Genomic DNA, 18,294 nt, shown 5'->3' with positions numbered 1-18,294 from the left:
GCTGTGTTCCACTTGAAAAAATTACATATACACTCAGGAATACTATCAAACGTTTACAGAGATGTGGCAACCCTATTTGGCATATATGGACACATTGTCAGCCTCTATGATGGACGGGTTGTAGATTTATAAGCTTTTTTGCTGTCAGCGCTTACTGTTGTCTATCTAGCCTCTCAACCTCATTTATTTGTTATTTATGTTTTCTCTCTCTCTTTTATTTTTATTTATTTTTTTATTTTTTTGGGGCGGGTTGGGGAGGGTTTTGAAGTTTTGTGTTTGTGTGTTCATGTATATACCTTGAAAAAATGCTGAAAATAAAATAATCTAAAAAAAAAAAACAATGAGATTTAGAAGAATAAAAAAAAAATCTTTGTTTTTATCAACAAACTCAAATGAACTAATCCGTGTTTAGTTATGAATGATATGAAGCTTTTCACTTATTGGTGTCTTCAAAGATTTCATAGATGTCACATGTTGAGGTCATTGGTTGTTAAAAAAATGTGTAAAATAATAAGATTATGATCAGCTCCAGTCGTCGTTTACGTGGTCGTTTCTCATGAAGAGTATCGTGTTAATCTGATTAATATTAAAGTATTGTTTGCCATGTAAACACACTGAACCTCCAACAAATATCACGTCCTTAAATGTGTCAATCATCCATCAATCGACATATTAACCTTTGGCATCCCTCAGATAGAAAGTTTTTTTGATGCTTAGCTGTTTTTGGTCTTGATTGTTTTTTCAAACATGTTTCTGGATTACATGATATAAACCCCAGAGAAACAGATTTGAAGTGTTATAGCTCACCTGGATACGGAGGCTGCAGTCGGTCTGAGTCTGAATCCCAAGTGGCCGGTTGATGGTGTACTCTCTCCCTTTCCCTCTCCAACTCCATCGCTGCGTCAGCACTATTAATAAAGGCCACTAGCATCAAAAGGACTATTTATTCATTGTGGGAGACTTTAACATCCATGTTGACAACTTCCAAGACAGAGGGGCTACAGAACTGTGTGACCTGCTAAGAACTTTTGGTTTGACTCAACATGTGAAACAGGCAACACAGAAATGCTGGCAATCTTTGAACCTGATCATCAGTAAGGGTCTTAACATTTCCAAGGTCTTTGTACGGTAACTTTGTGACTTTCTTTCAAAGCAGACTGGACCTTGGGTTCACTATAATATCTATAATAAAGACTTCACAGATATTTACAGCTGAGGATTGTAAGTGTAGGAACAAAAAAGGCCGCTGAGGCCGCTTGCTGACGCGTCACTCAAAAAAGGGGAAAATTAAAAGTCAGTTGAATTGGTTCTTAAACTGATCCAGGTTTATTGTAACAAAAATATCACTTGGCAGCAATCGATTATTATAGTGCAAAAATAAAATAACAAACAATGAATATTTCCGTGGCTGAAGCAAAGCAAAAACGGTGACGGTCAACAAAAAATATATCAGCCTACAATATGAACACTTTCGTTTGTCTTCCACCCGCCACTACACAATCAAACCCACCAACCAACAAATTAAAGCCACACCTATAAGCCCCAACGTGATGACGTAGCACAAGTATAATTTCAATTTATCCATAACTTAAACTTAAAGTACCATTATAATTAAGCAAATCAAGAATGTTATTTTTAGCTGCTACAGTAAGGGAAACATTCTTTCCTGAAATCATCAACAGAAACACCAGTAACCGTCGTGTCACGTTTGCTGCCATGGACCGGTGAACAAACCCTCCTGTGTCAGTAACATCTGAACTCCACTCTCTAAGTACATGCAATAAACTTCTTTACTGAGAAAATCCATGGGGCTAGAAAAGCAGTCAGAGCATCAATATCACGTCCAGCAGTGCTGTCTCCAATTAAAACCAATCTGGACAAGATGACCTGGAGGATATTATGGACCAGCTCAACTCATCATCCTGTTGTCTCCATATTTAACCTCCAGCTTTCTGTTTGAACCATGTTTTACCCGTCATGGCATCTGATCTGACGCAAATAGTGAACTCATCCCTTTTGTCAGGGGATTTCTCCCAGACCTTGAAGACCTTGAAGACAGCAGTCATCAAACCACTGTTGAAAAATAACAATTTAAATAAGTTGTAAATACAAAATAACAGACATATCTCAAATCTTCTGTTCATCAGATTATTGAAAAAGCTGTGTTTCGACAGTTAAATACCTTCTTAACTCTGACCAACCACTTTGACGTCCTGCAGTCCGGTTTCCGTGCTCACACAGCAGAGACTGCCCTTGTCAAGGTGTTCAATGACTTAAATAGAGACCATGGAAGAACCACCGTGCTGGTATTACTGGACCTCAGCGCAGCATTTCACACCATTGACCATAGTATGATGCTATCGAGACTGGAGAATCGGGTCAGACTTTGTGGGACACTACTTGACTGATGTGAGTCTTACTTAAAAGACAGGGTCTACTTTGTGTCAGATGGTAACTTTACATCAGAATCAACAAACATTATGCCTGGAGTTCCCCAAAGTTCTATTTCAGGACCCCTCCTATTTAACATCAAAGTTTCCGCTAACTAAGATAGTAATTAACAATATAAGTTACCATAACTACGCAGATGGCACACAACTTAACATTTACAATGTAATGGAGAGACGATGAGCCCATAGAAGCGTTGAGTAGATGCATGAAACAAATCAGTGAGTGGATGTGACATGATTTTCTTCAGTTTAACAAAAACAAAACTAAAGTAGTCATTTTTGGAGCAAAAGAAGAGTGTTTTATGCTCCACAGATCTGGAACAAAGTTCAGTAACACTGAAACGCTCAGTTCCTTTAAATCAAGATTAAAAACTACCTTTGACTGAATTAGTTAAACCGTTCTGTATTTTAATTTATCCAATGTTAATTTTTTTTATTTTACTTTATTATGACACTGCACTGTGACTCAATTATTTATTTATTTGTCTCTTTAATGTTCATGTTTTCTTTACATAAAACACCTTGAATTGCCTTGTTGCTGAAACATGCAATACAAATAAACTTGCCTAGCCCTGCCTTGCCTTACATTGCCAAAAGCCTCAGACATTCATTATTTATATTCCAGGTTGTAATATGTATATCCATCCATCCGTTACCTATGACTATTTCTACCTCTTTGAGGTCCATCGCAGGGCCAGTTAACAACTGCGTAATTAGCATTGCGATAGCTGTGATCAGCTTTATTTTATCTATTTGAAATCAGCTGATTGAAACTTAAAAAGATAACATGTTTCTAATGACACCATCTCATTTTTCATCTACCAGCTGCCATGTGCCATTTTTGTATGGAAAGCCTAAAAAACAAAGTTTTCTTTTTGTCATTGCTTTCATTTCTAATAATCAGCTGGTATTTTTAACGAGGATTAAGTACTTTATTAAATTATTATCAAGCCATTAGTATTATATATACATATATATATATATATATATATATATATATATATATATATATATATATATATATATATACACACACACATATATATACATATATATATGATAATTACCAGAGTTACTGGTGGTACTGTACTTATTTGAGGTCAAAGGTCTGAGCAGGAGGTTAGTACTTCAGTGTACACTGGGAAATTCAGGTTTCAGCTAGAAGGAACAGGAGCAGATCAGTCCATAATCAAAATGTCAAAATGGGACATGATACGTCCCAACGGGGTTCATGTGGTTCATTTACTGACAAAAAAAAAGCACAAAAACAAAAAACACCTATTCCTTGAAGTCCATGTGCAGAACTCATGACATCAGTGTTTCCAATGCTGCGTTTCTGCTCATCAGAGTGAACGAGAGGATCAAATAGATCAGTCGACTCAGATTTCACAGTGACCGCTCACACACACAGACACCGGAGGCAACAGTCATGTGTGGAAATAATCACGGTGTTAAATAAATGATACCGAATAAAATGATCCTCAACCTGCAGTCAAACGGTTTGGGATCAAACAACAATTTCATGACAGATTGCAAATTGCATCCGTCGTCCAGAACAAAACAAGTGGGTTCAGGGCGGGAAAAGCTCCAAACAGGAACACACATATTTTGAATTAGCAGTGAAAAAGTGAGGGGGAATGTGGAAAAGTGATTCGGTATTTCCTATTATTGCAGGACGAGGGTCGACAAAAGGGCCAGGCCCCTCCGCCACGCTGGGAGCACACGGGTGGAACTTGGACGGCCGCAGTGCTGATGATGAGTAATATGAGAGAGGAAGGCCCAATATGCTGTTGTTCCGCACATTATGATCCAAAACACGCACATAAGACACGCACACGCACACACACTGTTACGAGGAGCTATTGAGACGTTTCATCTCAGAGGGAAATGTTTGTAATTGTGTCGGCCCAAACGTGGAAGTGGATGGGAGGTTGTTGTAAAGGCCGCAAAGCTCTCGTTAAGCTCCGCACGTATTGACGCTTCGGGGTCAGAGGTGGAGGCGGGAGTCAGAGAGGTCGGCTCGGCGGGTGTCATCCCGCCTCCCATCCGTCGGTCTCGCCGCTCTGCTTCACTGAGCTGATATCCTGCTGGTGAAACGGACCAATCGCTGGCATCCTGGTGTCAGACAGAAACCTCCGTCTCATTTAGTATCTGAAACGTCAGGAAACCAAAGCTACAGATGTTTTTATTCGTGGGTTCGATATTTCATTAATTTTGTTTAAAGGTACAAGTGGAGCTGTTACATTTCAAGAGCCAAAAAATGTTGTGTTAAGAGTTTCGGAGGAAGTGGCTGTAGACAAGAATTTGAGAATGGCATCCAAGAGTTTGTCCCCATTCTCGATTCATACTTGAAAAACTTTATTTTGTATTACGCATCACATATTTACACTAACAGTTTATAATCACTGTCAATAAAAACGTGGTTAGGATCAGGAAAATACGACGGAGTATTAGGGCCAAACTAAGACAAAAAAAAATTGGAAATTACGAGAATAAAGTCATAATATAATGAGAATAAAGTCGTAAAATTACGAAAATAAAGTCGTAATGTTGTGAGAATAAAGTCGTAATAGAATAAAGTCATAATATTATGAGAATAAAGTCGTAACATTACAAGAATAAAGTCGTAAAATTACGAGAATAAAGTCGTAAAATTACGAGAATAAAGTCGTAATGTTGCGAGAATAAAGTCGTAATAGAATAAAGTCGTAATATTATGAGAATAAAGTCGTAATACTATGAGAATAAAGTTGTAATATTACGAGAATAAAGTCGTAAAATTCCGAGAATAATGTTGTGACATTATGAGAATAAAGTCATAATATTATGAAAATAAAGTGGTAATTTATGAGAACTCTAACAGGAAGAGCAGTCTTCTCCCTGTGTTAAAATGAAGAATATTGAGCATCTTGTCAAGTTATATTTATATATTTATAATATATTACAACTTTATTCTCGTAATATTACGACTTTATTCTCGTAATATTATGACTTTATTCTCATAATTTTACGACTTTATTCTCATTACATTATGACTTTATTCTCGTAATTTCCTTTTTTTGTTTTTTTGTTTGGCCCTAATACTCCGTCGTAGGAAAACGTAAATGCTTGCCACCTAATCAGTAAACCCTCTCACAAGGAGGGTACCTCAAACTCTGAATGAAGATTGCTTGAAATCCATATTTTCTTCAGGGAAGTTCTTCCTCGTGCAAATTATACAAACTAACGCAAGAAATGTTTTTCCTGATCCTCCCAGGTAAAAAAAAAATACATAGCTCAGAATTTGATAGTCAGTGTGAAGAAATGTGAGTTCTCTTTGCAAAGTCCTGCACGAGATCAACTGAAATAACAATTTTCCTTAAAAACAATGTGTAATTGTGAATTTTACTCCTCTCAATGACTATTAAATTCCCGATAAGGTGCCCTAACCTGTGAAGTTAAAGCAGCACAAAGAAACCTGCGATATTTAGCCCTGAGGGTCCAAAGACAAGAGACCAAACTTGCTTTGGGCCGACTGGAATGATCCAACTTTCCCTCACATGAAGGTGAAGCTGCTATTTCAACATGAAAATTGCATTTATAATCAATGTGCAGCAGACTTGCAACAGTTCTGTGCTCATCTTCTCTTGAATATGAGATAGGGTTGCTACCTTTCAGAAATAGAAATAAGGGACGCCCTGATTTCAACAGCGCAGGAGCCAAAAAAAAGCCCCAAAACTTCTAAACTGAATAAAAATGTGTTTATTTTATATGAAAAAACAAAATGTTTTGATTTAAAGTTTAAAGTGCTTTAATAGCATTGAACTTGCATGACTGTACAGACAGACAACCATACTAGTAACTGAAATATGCTCCTATGCTACGTATGTCCATATCAGCCCAGATGTAATATAGCCTACAGGTGAAGAATATGGTGTAAAAGTTGATTTATTTCAATAATTCAACTAGAATATGGTGTAAAAGTTAACTTATTTCAATAAATCAACTAGAATATGGTGTAAAAGTTAACTTATTTCAATAATTCAACTAGAATATGGTGTAAAAGTTAACTTATTTCAATAAATCAACTAGAATATGGTGTAAAAGTTAACTTATTTCAATAATTCAACTAGAATATGGTGTAAAAGTTAATGAAAATACGGTACAAATCGTGTCCCGTATTAGTTCAATACGGGACGCAACATTTTTTTCTCAAATAAAGGACAATTCCGTATTTTACGGGACGGGTGGCAACCCTAATATGAGAGGTTCGGCTCCTTTTCTGGCTTCTGAACTACGCTGATCTGGTATGTAGAGTACGTGTGCAATCAAGGAAGCTGTTGATTGAGGCCATTATGCTCTGATTAGGTCACCGACGACGCTCGGCTCCCTGCTGAGTGAGTCTATTCTGAAACTGGAGGCAATAAAAAGGAGCGCTTTCTCCCGCCTCCCCACCTGTAGGCTAATCTCTACCTCCGTCCTTCGCTGCGTTGCTGATGCCGTTCCCTCGTCTGTATCCACCACGTCTAACCGGCGGGGCTCTGATTTCTGCTCTCTACGCCGCCGTCAGTGATGGATGTATGCGAGCGAGGAGCTCGTGTACTTTCACACCTGTGGCCATGGGAGACGTTTCCTGTTTGGAAAAGAGCTCACCCCCCCCCCGCACCGCAAATCCTCCCTTTTTGCCCACCCTCATATTCTCTCTCACCCCCACTAACACCCCCCTGCCCCCCGCCGCCCCCCCATCTCTTGCCGAACCAGGAAGTGTGCTCAGGAAACAGCTGTCCCTCGCATCCGCCTGCTCGCCCCAGGCCAGGTGCATCCTGGGAACGGAGCGATGTGTGACCGTCGGCATGCGGCCGACACTGTACGAGATGCAGTTACAGTAATCTCGATCGCCGTGAACTTTGTACAGCGAGAGGATGAATAAATAAATAAATAAATAAATAAATAACAGGCCTCATTGCTGAACTCAATTGCTGGAAGGAAAAAAAAAAACTTTGCTTAAAAGGCTGTAGATTAGTTCTGACGGGCCTGACAGGTCCGACTACAGGTGCCAGAGGTCATTATTGCATGTTTATAACGATTCAGATGAAACTGAAAACCAATAAACCGATAGACTTGGTTGTGTCAGAGAAGTGCAGGTCAGAAAACTGGGAACATTGGAGCGTTGTTAAGTCTTAAAATTGCACATAAAATTGGATTTGACAAAAAATCCATTGTTGCATTCAGGCTTGAGTCAAAATTTTGTCCTAAATTGATTCCGATCACGTAGGTGACCCCTGAATTTAAAACCAGGTTTACATTGGCACACTTAGCTCAGTTCAGACGGACATGCAGTGGAACCCAAATCCCATCACCTCAACCTTCGTATGAACTTATTCAGGCGATAAACGATCCAATATCGTTGTGTCACGTAACACATTACGTTGAATTCTTTGGCGATGCCTTCGAGCCTAAGAAACGTTTTCTTTCAGACCGTCGATGCTGCAGCACAGTTGACTTCTTCCAGTCTTATTTTAATGTTTATAGCTTTTATTGGTGGTGATTTTTACTGTAAAGCACTTTGGTTGGCCATAGGCCTTTTAAATTTTCTATATAAATACATTTGACATTGACATGAAGAAAAAATATTACAACGGAAAATCTCAGCTGGAGGAAAGTGCTGCATCCCAGGTTGTTCAGGAGATGTCGGCACCTGCCACAATCTCCCAGAAGAGCTGAAGTGTCAACATGCCTGGCTGACGCTTGAATACGAGAATCCTGGACAACTTCAGCATACATGAGACTGTTTCTCCAACTTTCACTCAGCAGCTGCAACTCAAATGAGGAGCTATTGGAACCATAATGGCATCACAACCAACGACCTGTAAGTAATGTGAGGCTAACTTAGCCGCAGTTTAACACAACATTTTAACCTGCAGCTAAGCTCGTCATTGAACCTGATTTCATACATCAGACAATATAACGACTGCTTGTGTAATTAAAATATACCAGAGGGGACTGGCTTCTCCTCGGCGCCTGATTCCTCATCAGAAATGGGCTCAAACATAAAAGGCTGAACGCTGGCGATGCCTCCGTAGACACATATCTTCTCTGTAAACCAATCAGTCGGCATGGGGCGCCTCAAATATTTAAACTACCCACAACCAATCAGAGAGAAGCCTATTTAATTATTCATGAGGAAAACATCTTCTTCTGATTACAGGGACCATCACCTGGGTGATTTTCTGCCCAAAACAACGTTACAGACTCTATTTATAAACTATTTAACAATATGCCTCTGACATACTTTGGTTAAAATACCAATAAAATGTTGGTCATGTTCATAGTAATCAGTTATAAGGAGGTGGAGTCACTGGATTCCTGTGGGTCAACTCATACATACAGAATATACCGAGCCAATAGCAGCGAGGCGGGGGCGGGCTTTATGTGATGACTCATGCAGGGATGTCCAAAAGTCATAAATAAAGCCGGGCAGACACTGTGCGATTATCGGCTCGTTTTGAGCCGATTTTCCAGTCGTGCGACTTTTTTTTGATCGGCCCCGATTTTGACCCAATCGTTGCTCGTGCCTCGTGCAGTATACGTGGGGTAACGACGAGCTCCCGATCACAAATCGTGAGGTCGCAAGAAAATCAAGCGTGTTTGAAATCCTGGTCGCTCCTCGTGAAGGAATCGCACAGTTGAAGCAGTGCCCGATTTGCCTCATCCTTTCACAGAGAGCATGCGCAATCTCTGATGTCACGTCAAAAACTATTATTTGCAGTTTAAGTGTTGCAAATTCACATTACAGATCATGTTTTAATAGCAAAAAAAGACCGCATTTCCACGTATGGTGCGGGTCGCCGCGTACCCTGCGCCGTAGGCTCTGCGTTGGTGTAACGCGGAACCATAAATCAGCCTTTAGTGTGTGCGCTGTCTGCTGTTCGGAACAACTCTTTTTTCTCTACTCATTTTGCTGGGACGTCGGGTTCCTCCGCCGAGACACAACTTTTGCGGTATGCGTTCTTTGTTGTGTCTAAAAATGATGCGCAGTGCCCACCCAATCAGAAACGGTACAGATACTTTGGGATTTTTTTAATATATATATATATATATATATATATATATATAATTATAAAAAAATAAAGGATCCCATAACCTTTGATCGGGTGGGCAGGACGCACGTTTGGGTTGAACAGCCCACCCCTGCCCCAAAACCGGCCTCAAGTTCCAGTACACAGAGGTCCGACGGGAGGATTATGATCGTATAGTGTGAGCAGACGGGTCGCATCGGCTCGTACAGTGTGAGAACATAAATCGTGGACTCTGAACTTTTGAACTCCGCGATCTAGTCGTGCAGTGTGAGATGGGGCAGTCTCATACGATTTAAAATATCGCACAGTGTATGCCCAGCTTAAGGTGGCTCCAGAACTGCTGAAAACACTTCGGATCCAAAGGTTTTCACTGCAAAACCAACAACAGGCCTTCAGACCTCCAACCTCCTCCGGTTGTCACTACGTCTCAAACCACATTTCTCTGATAGGCTGAACGTCTCCCCAGTGGTGTCCAGAGGCTGCTTCTACTGTGTCCTTCACCTTCTGGGAATTAGAGTCAAGTCCAGAGGAACAGGACTGAATCTTTGCATGAAAGAAGGAAAGACTTAGGACCGGAGGCCGAGCTAAAAAGCTTTGATATCTCTCATTTCAAGAGGCAGCAAATGCAGCAAATGCAGAATGGTTTTCATAGGTGGAGATAAAGTTGAGAAGGACAATGTTGCTATGAGTTTGAACTGCCCTGAAATGTGAACTGTTCACTGAAAAATAGATATTTTTAAGACCCAGAAAGCCCCAAACATGGATTCTAGTCAGTGTTGAATGTGGAAACGGAAGATCCAAAGTCAGATTTTTCTTTTTCATGCTGTCAAGGCACTTCATTGCCGCCCCATCTTTGTTATCTGCCTCTTCCATCGTCAAGACATGTCAGCTTTGTCAGCAGAGCGGCGCAGCGCAGTATAACAGTGTTGCATCACAGCAGGATGGGTCTGTTGGTCCCTGCGGTGTCTCTGTGGGTGCTGCAGCTTCCTGCCGCGGTTCAACTCTAAACTGGCCAAAAAGCATGATGGGAATGGTTTCATCTCGTCTTTCGATGCACGGGTGACGCAATCCTGGGTGGATGGATTTAGCAAATCATAAAACATTTAATGTAACCCTGTTTGCACATGTTTAAAGTGTTTTATAATAACATGTCCTGTTGTGTTTTCCAGGTAGCCTCATCCCTCCACCTGCTGCGTCCGGATGTAGTCGCTCAGGTCTGTCCTTTGCTCTGAGACCAGATTCAGCACCGACGGTGTAATTCTTTGTCCAAGAGAGAAAGAGAGCGTCCGTCCCAGCCACTGCGAGCAGCATTGTTTATCACTTTCTCCATGAAATTCACTGCAAATATTGCCTCGAACAATTAAGTCCCAGTGATCCCTATCACCAGGCACACAATAGTGTTTACATGACACAGAGGAAATGTGGCCATGGAGCCCACTTTAGGGAGTGTGCATGTGTTTTCTTGTGCATGCGCATGTCCTCACTGTATGGTCATTTGGCTTTTTAAGAATCTAATCTCACGCGGTATTGTGTTGCGGTGATTTACACCGTGCCAAAATACAGCTTTTAAACCCCTCAGCCATCTCTCAAGGCTGTCAGGTCTTACTTGACTCGTGTTTAAAAATAAACACAAAATTCCTTTTATGAGTATTAAATGAAAAGTTTAATTTATTGGGCAGATAATCCCACTTCATAAGAGTGATGAGCTGGAGCTACAAAGGGTTTCAGTGTGGTTTTCAGACAATGTGTCCAGTTCTGCAGATATTTTTACTTTTCAGGAGGGAATACAGCTGGATTTATCGACTGAAACATCTCTCACCACACGGTCTCAATATTATTGAGGATATGGATACCTCAAGGGGTTAAAAAGAAAATAAATACAAATAAATGTGTATTCTTTCTGATTATTTTTTTGCAGGTTTTAGGATGAGCTGACTAATACTCAACTTATTTGATATTTTAGTATTTAACAGGCTCTCAGTTATAAACTGCCATCAGATGTGTGACTGTGAAACACTCACTCAAATAGTTTTAACTTTAAAATATTGGTGTTGACATTTAGCCCTTTCCTATATCAAGGACCTACTATGCCCCTACACTCCATCTCGGAGACTGAGATCATTTGACCAGAGCTTGCTCATGGACCCTCGTACCCGCTTTAAGATGCAAGGTTTTAAACATTAGTAGTGAGAGGGTTGTTTTATGACTATCATGTTGATTTTATGTACTTTTATTCTAGGAGTTTTTTATCTGTATCGTAAGACAGAGTATTAGGGCCAAACAAAAAAACAAAAAAAGGAAATTACGAGAATAAAGTCATAATGTAATGAGAATAAAGTCGTAAAATTATGAGAATAAAGTCATAATATTACGAGAATAAAGTTGTAATATATTATAAATATATAAATATAACTTCACAAGATGCTCAATATTCTTCATTTTAAAACAGGGAGAAGACTGCTCTTCCTGTTAGAGTTCTCATAAATTACCACTTTATTCATTACGACTTTATTCTCGTAATGTCACAACTTTATTCTCGGAATTTTACGACTTTATTCTCGGAATTTTACGACTTTATTCTCGTAATATTACGACTTTATTCTCATAATATTACGACTTTATTCTCATAATATTACGACTTTATTCTATTACGACTTTATTCTTGCAACATTACGACTTTATTCTCGTAATGTTACGACTTTATTCTCGTAATTTTACGACTTTATTCTCGTAATATTACGACTTTATTCTCATAATATTACGACTTTATTCTATTACGACTTTATTCTCGTAATTTTACGACTTTATTCTCATTACCGGTATATTATGACTTTATTCTCGTAATTTCCAATTTTTTTTTGTCTTAGTTTGGCCCTAATACTCCGTCGTAGTATCGTCTTGTTTTTGTTGTATATTAAAAAATGTTGTATTGTTTTTATTCTTTGTGATCTTGTGACATTCACTCGTCTGTGAAAAGTGCTATATAAATAAACTTTACTTACTTATTTGCTTATGAGCACAGAGTCTGAGAAGGCCAAACACTGATCGGATCAATGAACTGAAATGCATTTCTTAAATACTGGCCCGACGTGGGACATGGACATCCCCCCGCTATAGCATCCATCAGGCACAAACCTTTTTCCCCTTTGTGGCATCTTCTTGCTAAGGACTTTACATTGTTTACGTTTACTCATCAAAAGCTCCCTGACCGTCATCACCAGCTTTTGACTTAACCTGCACTATAGAAAGCTGAACCTCCCTCTTCCAGGTTGCCATGGGGACAAAAATGCACGTCGTATCAGATGGCACAAGCTTTTTCTGTTGTCATTTCTTAGGAGGTGTTTCTTTTAAGGAAAATAAAAAGAAAAAAAAAGGATTTTAAAAACTTGTAAAGCCTCACTTTAATGGGATTCTGTTGAAGTGATGTGGTTAGATTTAGTTAAACATCTGTGATGTAACAGCTGCCATTTTCTGTACTGTGGGCCACGAGATGCTCATTTCTTTCCACTCCTCCCTCCACACATGCTGCTCAGCGAGCTGGGAAGGTGACACGTTCACACATGCTTCTGTGTGAACGTGAGCACGGACACATACACACACGGCTGCACGGCATCAGTCCTCACCCTAACCAGAAGCTAAGAAATGCCTCTCTCACCCTCTATGACTTCGCTCTGGGTCCCAAATCTTCCTAGAAAAGATCCTAACAATGTTACAAAAGTACAAACACCCTTTTTATAGTTTTGGCCTGAAGGCCGCCTCATCGGCAACCTATTTTAAGGTGGAATGGGGGGGCTGGGGGGGGTGGGGGGGCGTCACAGCAGCGCTCTGAGATTAAAACAATCCTCTCTTGATTTCTTCCTCACTCAGGGGAGAAGCGGAAGCTGTCTGTTATCGCTTGTTTCTATTATTATTCCCCATTTACAGTCTGAGTGTTCAAACTGAGCCTTAATTAGAGAGTCAACAATTCATCTTGTGTCTGCTCCCAAGAGCTCTGATTTTCTGAGAAGTCGGGGTTTTACCCGGCAGGGGAAACCCGACATGTGAACCGGGTTTCATTAGATTGACTTTCTATCTAAGCTTCATTTTTCAAAACCTTTACTTTGAGCATAAAACAAACTGACTTTACCCCTTATGGACGTTGTTAATCATTCAAGGAGAAGCTGAACATGAAACTGACAGAAAACAAGGGAAACAAGGAACCTTTAAAAATGTTTAAAAGCCTATTTATGAACATTGATCAAGACTTTATTGAAGTTTGTCATATTTTCATTCACTGATAAAGGGTTTTTCATCCATGTGACATGAACTATTTTCCACTATATAGATGTAAAACATCTTTAGAGCCACGTAAGCATGTGGCAACAACCATAACTAATATCTAATGTCTAATATCACACACTTGGGCAAAAGCAGGTACCGGTACACCCATCCTTGACTTTCACATCCTCCACACGTCGACAAAATAAAACCTTTCAGCTCAATCAAATGTGGGGAAAAACAGTGATAAATGATCACCTTTTAAAAGTAACAGGTAGCGTTGCACAAACGTCTAGATCAAGTGGAGAATATACTGTAAAGCACAGGAAAAGCTAATCCCAGAGGATGGCTCGGTTGCAGGCAAATTTGTGCTGCATCTGCAAGTGCAACGGTGCCGCAACGCAGTTATTCTTGCACACAGAGGGCGATCAACCAGAACCACAGCTGTCGGGCGCCAAAAAGAAAGGTGTTAAGAGCAATAGATAACTTGTCTGCTCTCTGATTGTACATTAATGCTAAAAAGATGATTATGGCGAAGATTACCACAATGATAAATTCAAAACATTAATGATGATCATCCCAACACGGTGATGAGGGCGATGGCAGATTTGTTACTTGGACGTCTGCTTTCTTTCCCAGGACCTCGAAGGTCAGGTGACTGCAGAGGCTTTATAATGTTTGTGTTTCAGTCTGTCTAAGAAGGAAATGACTGAGGGGACGTAAAAGAAGTGCTGACCCTGAGGGTGAAAGGGAGACACAGACAGGAGAGACGGATCGGGAAGAATCAAACAGGAATGGGCTAGCGTGGAGGAGAATGGGTGAGAGACGGATCTGAGGAAGGAAGTTCAGAGCTTTTGGAGAGGAAAGTTACCACCATGATGACTCGTGTGGTGGTCATTAGTGACACAGGTTTATTCTGATGTCATAGTGGCGAAAACGTTTGTTTGGGTCCGCTGGGAGACGACCACTTCTGCCGGTTCAATGTGAAGTACGGACGTAAGGATTATTATTGTCCGTCCAACTTTAACCCATTTTGATTCAGACCCCGTGGTAACGAATCAACGCCATTGTTTTACATAGCTAACTGTTAAAGCCCCAAATGAAATGAAATTACTTCAATAAACTCAGCTTTGAGAGTTTGAAACGAACAAATACATAAAAATGCCTGATGGTTAGGGAATTAATTTTGTGTAATTTCACAGATTCACTACTTTTGATCATACAGTGCAACGCTGCCACGAACAGACACGGTTAATATGCAGCGGCCCGCCTTCTGATCACGTGCACTGGCCTCCCTTGCACTTGCGTTTTAAGATAAAAAGTTTATTTCATGTTTTTGAAGTTATCACCTTGTCAAAAATGTACTGGAAATGTACTCCAGACAGAACACAAAGGTCCACAAACCGTTTGCTACGGTTAAAGGTCAAGCGGCGACTTCCGGGTTGAGGTTTATGAGGAGCTAAGATATGTTGCAGTTCCTCGACTGGCCGCTGGAGGCTGGCTGCAAAAGCGATTCGATCGCCATTGACTTCCACGTTACAATGTCAAACTTTAGAGCAGAAATAAACATTATTTTCTAGTTCTTTTTTTCAGACAAATAATTGAGGTCTTTAATTACCTGACATGTTTTGGCGATTCCTTTCACCTTCATCAGAGCGGACACTGATGGAGGTGAAAGGAATCGCCAAAACATGTAGATTAAAAACAAAAAAAATTATTTGTCTGAAAAAAAGAACTAGCAAAGTAATTGTAAACCATAGAAAAAATGAACTTTATTAAATTACAAATAAACATATTTACAGCCTGATTGAAAAAAATATTTTGATCTCAATCGTTTGATTTCACACCCATGACACCTCTGAGGGAGGTGGATTTTTTTTGTACCACGCCAGGAGAGTTTATAGAAAAAGCATTCAATTTACTTTTAATATGATTGATTGTTATCGCCTCCTCATTTTTAATCATCCTGTTTGTGTTAACCCAACGTCGGCTGAATGCCAAAACCGAGATGATGTTTAATGGTATGTTCTGCTGTTAACGTCTTACTGCAGCTTTGCTGAAGGAGCGAGGAGTCAAAGCTAGCTTTGATTGACATGCGGTGGGCGTGTTCCCATCGGCGTCTGGAGTAACATGGTAAAGAAAAACGGGCTTCAAAACCGCTATTCAGAAACCTATGGGTCAGAGCCATCTGGGAGATTTGCGAGGCCCTGTGCGAAATGGCCGGGGGTTTGGGTTTTTCGGGTCGGATCGGGTATCTATATGCGCAATTTTAACTCTCCAATTACGAAAATACTGGATACAAAGACATACACACGTTTCATAATGAAGCATTGCATTGACAATACATGACAAGTCAAGATATTTTTTATAGTAATTCATGTTTATTACAACATTGTTCACACACAAATAATGTTACATGAATCAAATCAGCCTGTTACTGAGAGCGACTTATATTAGTGACATAGGGGCCTAACTCAACTGACATTATAGTGTATGATTCATTCCAGTTCTACACAAAACAACATCGCCCCATAAGTTAACACATTAACAACATGCTTATGCATATAAGTCGTAATCTTCTCAAATTATAGAGGCTAAATAAATGAAAACGAAAAATATGTGCCTGGACTGCCTCGGGGAGGGGCCCCGCGGCTGCTTGAGACCCGGTCGGATCGGTGATTTTTGTAACAAATTTATCATACGAGCCTTTCAGAGAGGCAAAAACTCTTACATTTTCTTTAGTTGTTTTCTTTTTTCATTCCCTGATGGAAATGTCCTGAATCTGTCTCGTTCTCTCGACATTGTGTGACAGTTTGTTAAACACTCCACCCGTCTGGATCAGAGCACCTTGTGTCTGCGCTTGGTCTGACCAGAGACGTTGGTCTAACGCAGTTGTATTGAACAACAGACACGCGCAGCTGCGCAGCGACATCAATCAGCAAGCACATCATTGCACATATATTTATTGATATGCACAGACTAGTACACATTTAGGTCTATAATGGAATGTGACTGTTGATATTTATAAGGGAAAGAAGGAAAAAAAACGAGAAAAAAAACCGGCACATACTTTTTTTTTTTTTTTTTTTTTTTTTACCTTGTCTGCACACATATTATTGATTGATACCATGACGGTAGAAACCAAAAGTGTATATATGTGCATTATTACTATATGTAATATATACATATATATATACGCACACATATGCGTACACATACATAAATATACACATACAAACCCAGTGTTTTTTTTGTTTTTGTTTTTTTTTGGGGGGGGGAGGGGGTGGAGGGGGGTGGTGACGACATCCACTGCCAATCCAGGAAGCAGGAACACACGGAGACACACGTCAAGCACTGGAAATCTGCAACAAAAAAACCACAAACAAAGCACGAAACCGGCACGGAGCCATCCAAAACACGAACAGCAATCGACCTAAATCTTGAGATCTGATCGCAGTCTGAGCTAAGCTATCGCTACCGCTACCTAAACCCAAAAACTAGAGAGCCAGCATGCAGGTGAACAAGCCAGTGTGTATGTCTATGTGTGTGTGTGTGTATGTATATGATCATGCATGTGTGTGTGTGTGTGTGTGTGTGTGTGTGTGTGTGTGTGTGTGTATGCGTGTGACTAAATTACTATATGTGTGTGTGTGTGTGTGTGTGTGTGTGTGTGTGTGTGTGTGTGTGTGTGTGTAATAAACCAAACAAAGCTCCACCTGAAGTGTATCTATAGTGGGGGAGGGGGGGGGGCAACCCCGCCACCCGTGAGACCAGAGGCCGACAAGGAAGAGCCCGGAACCCAGGCCACCGGCAACCCCACAGAGGGGAGAAGTAGGAGGGAGGCAACCCACCGCCTGCGAGGCCCCCCCCCCCACCCGGCGGCGGCCGAGGGGGCCCGCGGGCGGGGCCCCCACGGCGCGGAAAGAAGCAGCCAGGGATCCCGCGGCGGCGGACCGCGACCCAGGCAATCCCCGGCCAGGACACGCGGCCAGGAGGCCCTCACCCTTCAGGCCAGCGACCCCCACCCGGCAGGGGGCCAGCCCGCCCGGAGAGACAGAGCCGCCCCGGCCGCCGACGCGGGCAGGCGCACCCGTCCCCCACGAAAGTGGCCCTCCAAGACCAGAGGGGCGCCCCGCCGTAGAGGCAGCGGGGGGGACCGGAGACGGGCCCGGAGAGAGGGAACCCCCCAACAAGGCGACACCCGCGCAGGCCCGACAACGGAGGGCCCCAGACCCAGGCATCCCATTCATTCATCCATTCACCTATCCGATACCTATACTAATAATAATATAATATACTAATAATAATAATAATAATAATACTAATAATAATACTAATAATAATAATAATAATAATAACCATCTTTGTATAATATAATATTGATAAATTATTAAGTTTTTGATGTCCTGCCAATGGAGGCTCAAATCCTCCATGGCAGGACCCTTCCATACCGCATTCTCACCGACACAGACATACAATCACGCACCGTTTCCCCCTCCCCGGGGGGATCCAGCACCGCCAGAAGGCAC

This window comes from Cololabis saira, chromosome 1, assembly GCF_033807715.1.
Source record: "Cololabis saira isolate AMF1-May2022 chromosome 1, fColSai1.1, whole genome shotgun sequence".
Classification (NCBI taxonomy): domain Eukaryota; kingdom Metazoa; phylum Chordata; class Actinopteri; order Beloniformes; family Belonidae; genus Cololabis; species Cololabis saira.
The sequence above is the reverse complement of the archived record's forward strand: the minus strand, read 5'-3'. Positions refer to the sequence as shown.